Genomic DNA, 11,026 nt, shown 5'->3' on the forward strand with positions numbered 1-11,026 from the left:
CCATCTCTGTCTCTCCCCATCTGCTATCAGGCGGATGACCAATCTGACAATTTGGTCACTGCAGAGGGCAGACACCCCTGGCCCCATTGGCTTCAGGTAACCCTCAGTTGTAACCTGAGCTGGATACATTCCTGAGGGAGAAGGAAACCTGCTCCCTCTGCCTATGTGACTGGCCTCATACACCTTGGTGGGGGCTTAAACTCCCCATTGTTCGAAACAATGTCATGGGAGGGTGCTAGAGTCCCTGCCAGTCTACCTGGTAACCAGTGATGCATTTCAAATTGGTTGTCTGGCAGCCAACAGCTGCTCGCCTTCACTGAATCATGTAAATGAGGCCATAAGTTAAGAACTGCCCAGGATGTAGGGCAGCAGCCATAATGAAAACTCTCAGAGAAGCTGGACCATCTGAAACTCACTCTCTCTCTTGAAACTCACATTCAGTGATCTGCTTGCCTCCATAGGGAATCTCCACCTGCCTCTGGATGATACTTGTGAATGAGCTACTTGATATCTAACTATATAGCATGCGGTAACTCAGATGCATGATCAAAAGCTACCATGCCACTGTTTGCTTTAAGGTATTTCTCTGATAAGGCTGTACCCTGTACCCTTTTCCAAACCTGCTCCTTGTAACCAATAAAGTTCTCCTCTGTACCTGGTAAGGGAGACTTATTGGGAGAGGTTCTAGATTATGTCTGGGGTCCCCTTGGCTCAGCTAAGGGAGACCACCATTTGTGCTTTGGACTGAGGGAAGCACCCAAAGTTCTTGCAGTGAGTCAAGTACCCCTCAAGGACTACTAGGCCTGTGTTTCCCAGAGGGCACAGGACAAGGATCAGTTCAGACCCTGGGTGGTGGCTGCATTAGCCCCAAGCTTGTGGGTGTGCTTCTGGAAGGGGGTTGGCCAGATGTGAGGTGCCCCCAGGGAGGCACTTGGAGCCTGCAAGGTGGTTGGGCTCAGTGAGACAGGTGGCTCAGTGCAGGACCACTCCCTACTGGCCTGCAGAGACTGAGACATTAATCACTGAATCAAAAAAAAAGAATGGGGAAGAGTTTCTGCCTCACTGAGGACAAGGGTCAAATTGGAACCCAGGCTCCAACCTTTCAGGGGCTACATGGCCAGGAATACAATTCCAGCATTTGCGTAAGTGACAGTTTTGACACTTTGCTGACCATGTAGATAACTAAATCTGAACATTTAGATGACCACGGAAGAAAAACATTTTAACCTTTGTTTAAACAGTTTTTCCACAATGTAAGTAATACAAACTTGGGTGTTTGTTTTTGTTTTGTGTAGATTTTTAAAGTGATTTTTACATTATTAGAGAGGACTTGTTAGCATGGAAGCCAAGCTTGGGCTGGATGGGCTCTGTGAAAGTCACATATTTTTGTTATATAATGAATACCCTTGCTAGTCAAATAATGACAACATCATTCTGTATTCTCCAGTGGGAAGCATAAGTGGCCAGCAGCTCTGAAAAATCACATTATTGATTTAGGTGCCTAAAACTATATTTAAGCATTAGCTATGATCTAATGATCTTGCAGAGAACTTTGATCCAGGTAGCTATCAGAGAATCCTCTAAATTTGTTTAATAATTGCATAAATTATTACCATACATGCATGAATTAATTTGTTCACATAGTAATGTAGCAACATGTGGCTTCACATGTACCAAGAGTAACACTAAACACGTGTTTAAAAAGAGGAGATATGATATTACATATACTGAAATTATGGGAAGAAATTAAATAGATGGAGTATAGCTTCATATTTCTATTTATTAGGATACTAGCAGTTTTGCTCTTTTGAATCTTAAATAGTTATTAAGGGTCACATTGGATATGTCTCCAGCGCACAATGCACCATTGCGCACACACTGGATTTCAGTTTGACATCTCTATTCTGAGATTACTAAACTAGGGTAAAAATGAGGATACTTGGAAAGACACTGCCATCTGCTAAAATACTGATGGTACCTCTTATGGGAAAAAGAATGGAACAGACTTGTTGCTTGTAATAGGAAATCTCTACTCATTACTAAGAGAGTTTGGGCAGGTAAAAGGCCAGAGATCATGCAGCTAATGAGGCAATTAACTGCACCTTGTACTGGGGAAGAGAGACAAAGAGACCAATCAGATGGCTGGAAGAGGGCCGAGCTGACAAATATAAGCCCAGTCACTGAACTGGAGAGGGTCAGTTTGGCTCTGCAGGCTGTGGGGTAAGGAGGTCCTGTATAAAGTGGCCACAGGAGGTGGAATGACTGTGGCCCAGGCAGTATCAGAGAGCTGAGAAAAAGAAGCCAAGGGGAACTCATAGGTTGCAGGGAAGTATTAGCCCAAGGTTGGGTGGATTTTATTTTACAGCCATGAAGTTGGTGTTTCTGTTTTGGTTAGACAGCCACTTCTGGTCTGCCAGTCTATAAGGGTAATGAGGAGGCCACAAATAGGGGTGCAATAAGTACCAGAAGTCAGGCCTCAAGACAGAGGGGCAGAAACTATTGAGATGCAGGTAGACCCCAGGAAAGGGTACTACCATTCAAATAAGGCCAGATCCCCTGGAGGCTTAGGTTTGAACAGAAGGCCAAGGTGAAGGCTGTGGGCCAAGGCTGTAACAGCCAAGACCCCAACAAGTTCCCTAAAAACCTGTGGGGTGTGTCCTCTTAAAAGGGGAAATACCATGAGAAGGCAAAAAGCCCCAGAGGTGGCTGGTCAAGATGAACAGATCAGGCTACACCATGAGATAACTACCAACCCTCAAGGACCTCTCCCACCAACAGTAAGCAACACCAAGGTCATGGCGGGAAAGTGACAGGAAGCAAAATGGGTTTGGGAAGGACCCAGAAAATAGGGCATACCCCTGTGGGTACCACAGTGTTGTTGGTTCAACTAGCTTAGATATGGAGTAACTCAATAATTTTCAGCAGTTATCCAACTTAGTAGTTCTGAAAAAGTGACCATAAAATAAGAAATAAATAGCCTATCATCACTACCTCTATATGCAAAAAGTGGCCATGTCACAGCAGAATCTTTAAACTTAAATCAGACTTCATTTTTCAATCTAGCTAGTATCTGAAAACATTAGAAGTACTATACTTTATGCCTGTTACTTTACTTTATGACCTATTTTACTGGATTCTTTGCAGACTTAAAAAAATTCAGCTATATAAATATGTACATTTGTAAATGCTACAGTAATATTAAATGTCTGCAAAGCACATTTGGCCAATATGCTGTCACACATTGATTCCTGACACAAAGCTACTGTAAGCAGTCATTTAAGTCATCTGAAGTGTTTATGTGAAGCTAGTTCTATATCGAAATGATCCTGATGAAAGTTTGACAGTTATAATTTGCATGGAAATCAATCCAAGTAGGAAGTTTTATCCAGCCTCCCTTTGCACTGTTGAATAGATATTATAAAGAACACTTGTACAAATTGTTTCAGCCAGCTTGATGTTAGTGCTGATTATCTAGACACTATATGATTTAAGCTAATACTGTATTTGAAGAATATTCTCAAGATCAGGGTGTCTTGTATTAAGTGGTGGCTCAACTCTGCTATATAAAACTTTTCAAAAGTACTTCTCAGATCAAATTTGAATAATACGTATTTTACTTATGGCACCTTAGCAGCTTGGGGGAAATAAGTTCAAGTTCTGGGTGCTTCACTCGTGTTCTTAGTGGACATGTAGGTACAGTGCCAAAAAGTAACACTTTGTATCTTTTTCATATTTTAAAAACATTTTAAAAGTTTTTTTTCACGTGACTGATGTGTGTTTACACAACTTGCTATGACCTATAAAAAAAGATTCACAGATCCATAAGGTCTATGGGCAGAACTCTATTTTGCATTAAGATGCATGTATCAACTCCTCAGTTTTTAGATATTTGAGTCATCCAGTAATATTCTGTTTCACCTTGTATAACAACTTGAATCAAGCTTTCTGACTAAATGCCTTTAGTGGCTGAGGGAGGTTGGAGAAAGAGGAAGTGAATGCTTTCTGCCAGTGTTGTTTATGCATTTTATATTAGAGAGGCTTTGGAAAAAAACGGCATAAACAGAATTGAGGGCAGAGAGCAGCTGTCTTCACATGGCATACAATGTGAACCTCCCTCCTATGGGACTGGAATAGATGCCCAGATTAGTATTTGGAAAGCTTTCTAGTAGCAATCCTCATTATTTCCTCATACAGGAAAAGCATTTTGGAAGATGTGACCCAGAAACCCATAACAGGAAAGAATGCATGCTTGTGTTTTGAGAGAGAAAAAAGAAAGCCTGGTGGATTTGTGATAGCAAACCTCAAGGTCTCTGACTTTTTTCTTTTAGAAAAAGAAAGCCCACACATACAATATTTTATGTTTCTGGCCCTCTGCCATTAGTCCATTCTGCCTTATGGGACAGTGGTTGACTCTTTCCACTGACAAATCTCTCCTAAAATCATACTTTTCCTGTGGAAATACAGAAGGGTGGACTGGGCATGATAATTATTTTGGATCACCCTGTGCACTGCAGGCCAGTCTTCTCTTGTATTGATCTAACTCCATTGAACCCGATCCTACCCTCTCTTACTAAAATGTAATCCAGAATAGTGCTATGATTTACAATGCCATGGCTTCACATATACATACATCAGTGTTCACAATTCATAGAAGAATCATTGTCTAAACAGATTTGTGAGCAGAAACCATGGATTTCCTCTCTTCCAGGATATCATCTGCCTCACTGGGCCACACAGCTGGGTTGCCTCTTGCTTGTTCTCTTCCTGCTCCTATGGCTCTTTCCTACTTGGCTATCCATGGGGCTAACTTCAAGGATGAGAGGTGAATGGAAGGTGATTGGATCCACATCTGTTCCATAACTGCAGGCTTAAAATATTCTGTTGGACAACCCTGTGGCTGAGAGTGATTTACTTTTGGAGGAATGGAAGCTGCCTTTATGTTACTACCCATTTGGGCTGGATTCAGACATGCAGGCACATGTGGTTTGTGGTGCCGCAAAACACTTTGCAATGCTACAAACCGCCCATTGCACATTAAACCATGTGTGGTACTGCTAATTATCAGTACCGGGATTTCCCGGTAGCAAACCCACCCCCCCAACAAAACCTGAGGGTGGGTGGGAAAAAAAAGTGACACAAAGCATGCCAAAGTGCTGTGTGCTGGGACAAACGTGGAGTGGGGGGAGCAGGCAGTCTCAGTACCTCAGCATGGGGGCTCCCATGCTGAGATACCCTGTACCCTAGTCAGCTGCTACCCAGTTGGCTGGGGTGCAGCATGTCTCAAGATGGGGGTGCAGACAGCCCTGGGCCTCAGTGCAGGGGCTTTGCTGAGGAGGCATCTGGAGCCCGCATCTCGAGGCACACTGCACCCTAGCCAGCCCCCTCTGCAGCACATACAGCAGTAGGACAATGCATCCCATTGCAAACCACATGAGCAGGGGTGCACACTGCAGCACAAAGTAGAAGCACAGATTTGTGCTCCTACTATTTTTGCTGCTGCAAATGTATACCCCTGCTTATGTGGAAGCGGCTTTAGGATCTATCTGCTCCAGCCAGAAATCCTGCTAAGACACGTATGCCTTATGAAGTTGGGGAAAGTAGAATTTCAAACAGATGGAGACATTCCAGCAGTGCAGGTTAAAATTTCATATTGGAATGAATGGACAGTGGTGAATGGAAGGGCTGTGTGGTTCTTCAGGGCAAATGGACTTTTGGGAATGCACAAACTGTGTGCTGGCTCCCCATTGAAAGTACAGTACTATGTACCTACACAGGTAAAATAGAATTCCTCCTTAATCTCGGTTATATAAGCTTGTTCTTTGCCAGGGGCTATGCGTTAGATGTCAAGTAAGTGAAGTAAAGTTTGCACACATGACAAATTCTTCTATACACAGTGAAAAATGGCAAATAGAAAAATGCTCCCACATTTTTTCACAAAGTTTAAAATCTGTGCCTTTTCCAGATGTTAAGAAGACCCTGAAATTAATGAAGATAGAGTATGACCTGTACAGTTCCACTCCAGAAATGGTTTCTTTAGATCAGGTATAAGATATGCTTATGATTCCACGTGAAGGTCTTCCAGCCTCTTGTCTGACTGTATCACTTGAGTGGGAAGAGGGCATTTAGAGTCCAGATAAGCCTATCAGCACTACATTAACATCATTTTGCCAATTCAATTAGTTTCCACTTTCTTTTTTTTCAGTTGAGATTTGCAATATTATTATGTTATTGGTTTCATCAAACATTGGTTCATACAGAGTTTTTTTTTTGGACCTTGAAGAACTTAAAACAGCAATGCTAAAAGCAAAGCAATCTTTCTGAGTATCTTTATTAGGCAGCTTGTAATACTAAGGTCAACTTTATATATGGTTATGTAAGAACAGGAAAAGGTGGGAAGCCCTGGAGTCCTGAAGCACAGCCCCATCCACCCCACCGGCAGCGGGGTAGGGGAGAAGAAGCAAGTCAGAGGCTGAGCCCATGACATAGACTCAGTCCAGGATCTGGTCTGGGGCCAGCCAAAGAAACAGGAGGGTTTTGGCATTGACTTTTAGAGTGCCCACAGGCATGCTGCTACAGCATGCTGTAGCCTGATAAAGAGCAGGGTGGTGAAAACTAAGAAATCTTGGGTCTTGGCCGCAGGGGCTGATTGTCCCTTTTTCAGGCTCTGGGACCCGGGAGCATGGCTACCTCCCCTTGTGGGGTCTGATCCCTTCTGGGGTCTCTGACGCACCAGCTGGAGGAGCTCCAGGCCACAGTCCAGAGACTGCATGACATCAGGGACTGAGACCAGGAGATAGACTGCTGCTGCCAGGCCCTTCTTCCCCAGGAGCCGGAGGGTAGACCACGGTCTCCCTCCAGGACAAGGGAGGACTCCGGGACCTCCCATTCTGTCCAGTCAGGGTCATGGACCAAGGTGGTCAAGGGTTCTAAGGCCTGCCGCACCAAGGCCCCTGCCCCGCCGGAGCTTAGTAACAGGCATGAACCTCTTGCAGCCCCAGCAGAGCCTGCTGAGTTGCCAGCTCCTGCAGGCAACACGGGCTCAACTGCAGCTACCGCCCCCGCTCTCCCCAAGACAAAATGTAAAGTGTTTGTTGTGGGAGATCCCATCCTGCGGGGGATTGAGGGGGTAATCTGCCGCCCTGACCCCTTAGCCCAGGAAGTCTGCTGCTTCCTCGAGGCCCACATCCGAGACATTGTGGAGAAGATACCTAAGCTCCTCCAGCCCACAGACCACTATCCCATGCTCCTTATTCATGTGGGCACCAATGACAAGGCTTGGAGTCCTCACAGCTGGGTCATAAGGTGCTACGGGAATTTGGGAGCAGGGCTAAAGGGTCTGGGGGCACAAGTGGTGTTCTCTTTGGTCCTCCCAGTCTCGGGGTATGGGCTGAGGAGGGAGAGGAGGATCCACATAGTCAACCAAAGACTGTGGCACTGGTGTCATTGGGAAGGTTTGGTTTCCATGACCACAGCCCGCTCTTTGGTGAGAGAGGCAGCGAGTTGCTGGGAAGAGATGGCCTCCACCTCTCTCCCCTGGGGAAGAGGCTCTTCTCAGCCAGACTGGCTGACCTGCTCCACCGGCCTTTAAACTAAGCCTGCTGGGGGAGAGGGGGACTACTGCCACTGCTGGCCCGCTGAGCAACCCTTGCAAAGCCAGCAGGCCACTGCACTTAAGGGAGCCCACCCCACTCCAGTCCTGGTACAATCTCTGGGCAAGGCAAGAGCCCCCAAGGGGACACTTGCCTGCCTGTACACAAATGCCAGGAGCTTGGGGAATAAGCAGGAAGGACTCGTCTTCCTGCTTAACACAAACAATGACGGCATTCTAGGGATAGTGGAGACCTAGATGGCTATACCCTGTACAGGAGAGATCAAGTGGATAAAATTTCATAGATTTCATAGACATCAGGGCTGGAAGGGACCTTGGGAGATCATCGAGTCCAGCCCCTGCCCAAAGGGCAGGAAGTCAGCTGGGGTCATAGGATCCCAGCAAGATAAGCATCCAATTTACTCTTGAAGGTGTTCAATGTAGGTGCTTGAACCACCTCCACTGGCAGACTGTTCCAGACCTTGGGGGCTCGGACAGTAAAGAAATTCTTCCTTATGTCCAGCCTGAAACGGTCTTGCAGGAGTTTGTGACCGTTCGACCTCGTCATCCCTCGGGGCGCTCTGGTGAACAGACGTTCCCCCAGATCCTGGTGGTCACCCCTGATAAACTTATAGGTGGTCATCAGATCACCCCTGAGCCTGCGCTTTTCCAGGCTAAAGAGTCCCATAGCTCTCAGCCTGTCATCGTAAGATCTGTTTTCCTGACCTCTGATCATGCGCATGGCTCTCCTCTGGACTCTCTCAAGCTTCTCCACATCCTTTTTGAATTGTAGAGCCCAAAACTGGACGCAGTACTCCAGCTGCGGCCTCACCAAGGCCGAGTACAAGGGGAGAATGACGTACCGGGATTTGCTCGAGAAGCATCTATGGATGCACGCCAGCATTTTGCTCACTTTACTAGCTGCAGCATCGCATTGGAGGCTCATGTTCATCTTGTGGTCAATGATGACCCCCAAGTCTCTTTCTTCTGTAAGTGCTAACCAAAGTAGCACTGCCGAGCCTATAAGGGTGCTGCAGGTTTTTCCTCCCAAGGTGGAGAACCTTGCATTTATTGGTGTTAAACACCATGAGGTTCTCGTCTGCCCATTTGCTGAGCTTGTCCAGGTCAGCCTGGATCACCCACCTATCTGCTGGCGTGGATGCTTTGCCCCAAAGTTTGGTGTCTTTGGCGAACTTGGCCAGTCCACTCCTGACTCCAAGTGTCCACATCATTAATGAAGATGTTGAACAGTATGGGTTGAAGGACAGAGACTTGAGGGACCCCACTGGTCACAGGGCACCACGATGAGTGACTGCCATCAACTACAACCCTCTGGGTCCGACCACGGAGCCAATTTCCCAGCCAGCGGATCGTGGTGGAGCCAAGGCCACAACTGGCCAGTTTGGCCAAGAGGTAATCATGGGATACCAGATCAAAAGCTTTTCTGAAGTCAAGATATATGACATCAATCTCTTCTCCCTCATCCAGGTGATAGGTCACCTGGTCATAGAAGGAAATGAGATTGGTCAAACAAGACCTACCCGCAACAAACCCGTGCTGGCTATCCCTTAGGATGTTAGCCTGGGCCAGTCCCTCAAGGATGGCCTCCTTAATAAACTTTTCTAAGATCTTCCCCAGGATAGAAGTCAGGCTAATGGGCCTGTAGTTAGCCGGATCCACTCTCCTCCCTTTCTTGAAGATCGGCACCACGTTGGCCTTCTTCCAGTCTTCGGGCACTACACCAGAGCTCCAGGAGTTTTCAAAGATCCGTGCCAGGGGCTGGGCTATGACGCTTGCCAGCTCCTTGAGTACCCTGGGGTGCAGATTGTCAGGGCCGGCTGACTTGAAGGTATCCAGCTTCTCAAGGTGTTCCTTCATGAGGTCAGCATTTATGGAGGGTAGAGGATCCCCATCACCCGGATCTCCCTGTCCCATAGCAGGCATGGGCATCCCGTGGGACTGATGAAAGACTGATGCAAAGTACCTATTTAATAGGTTGGCTTTTTCCTGGGTGTCAGTTGCCAGTTGACCCATCTGGTTTAGCAGGGGTCCAACGTTGCCCTTGCTTTTCCTCCGGCTCCCCACATATCTGAAAAAGGACTTTTTGTTGTCCTTGATGCTTGAAGCTAGTTGGAGTTCAGTTGCAGCCTTGGCTTTCCTGGTTTGCTCCCTGCAGGACCAGACCAGTGCAGAATAATCCTCCTTAGAGGCGAATCCCGTCCTCCATCCTTTGTAGGCTTTCCTTTTTAGCCATAGGAGGTCCGCTAGGTCCCTGGAGAGCCAGGAGGGCTGCTGTGCCTTCTTGCTGCCTTTCCTCCGTGTTAGAATAGATTTAGCTTGTGCATTGAGGATCGCTTCCTTGAGAAGCAACCACTCTTCTTGAACTCCCATCTCTCTGGGGTCATGGTCCCTAAGGGCCTGACAGACAAGCCTCTTGAGCCTGTCAAAGTCAGCTTTTCTGAAGTCAAGGACTTCTGTGTTGCTGACTGACTTGCCAGCTTTACGGCGGATGGTGAATTTGATCAGCTCGTGGTCGCTGTCACCCAGCTTCCCATTGATCACTAGGTTGCCAATTAGGTCGTCCCCCGTAGCCAGTGCCAGGTCAAGCAGCACTTTGCCTCTCGTTGGCTCATAGACTTCTTGAGTCAGGTAGAGGTCATCCACGCATGAGAGAAAGCTTTGCGACCGCTTGGATTTTGCTGTGTGATCTTCCCACGAGATGTCCGGGTAATTGAAGTCACCCATGTCTATTTGGTAAACATAATCTTGGGAAGGTTAAACCGGAGCATCAAGTGGGGAGAAGAAGAAACTCTTGATGGAGTTGTAGAGCTTTTCAGGAAAAGATGAGTTTTCCTGCCTCTCTCAAGTTCACAGAATTCTGCTTCCCCACGGACCTTGCTCATCACTATACTGGAATAGTTCACGAGTACTAATTTAGAATTTATTGAAAATTCTACAGAGGAAGGAGGGATCTTTTCCTTTTTAATTTCATTATGAATTGAATAATTAAATTCTCTCTCTCTGTGGTTTGAAAGAAATGTTATCATATTTTCCCTTTCAACTGTGAATTGTTTGCACCCAAATTACAACTTTCTTGCGGTCCAGACCTGATAAAATTCAATCCTAAGTCTTCTAATACCTGTTTTGCATAATAAACTATGGGCCTTGTTACTTGCACAGTAACTTTAGGCAGCTTCTGGAGTGTTTAACCCCTGGACTGGATTGTGTTAATACCTTTTCAGTGACTTAAAGCACTTGCTATTCAGTTTCACATTATACCACTCCTGGGCAGGAATCTCTCTAATCTGCCTAATGTTGTTCCTGTTCCATTACCTTGTGGCCACTTTCCACAGCTTTTCTGCTCAAGTCAAAATCCTCCAGCATCCCAGGAGGCAGGGCCAAGCAGGGACGTCAGGGCACAACACATTGGCAGGAGCA

The sequence above is a fragment of the Crocodylus siamensis genome, chromosome 1 (genome assembly GCF_052110815.1).
Source record: "Crocodylus siamensis isolate JL-2025a chromosome 1, ASM5211081v1, whole genome shotgun sequence".
NCBI classification, from domain to species: domain Eukaryota; kingdom Metazoa; phylum Chordata; order Crocodylia; family Crocodylidae; genus Crocodylus; species Crocodylus siamensis.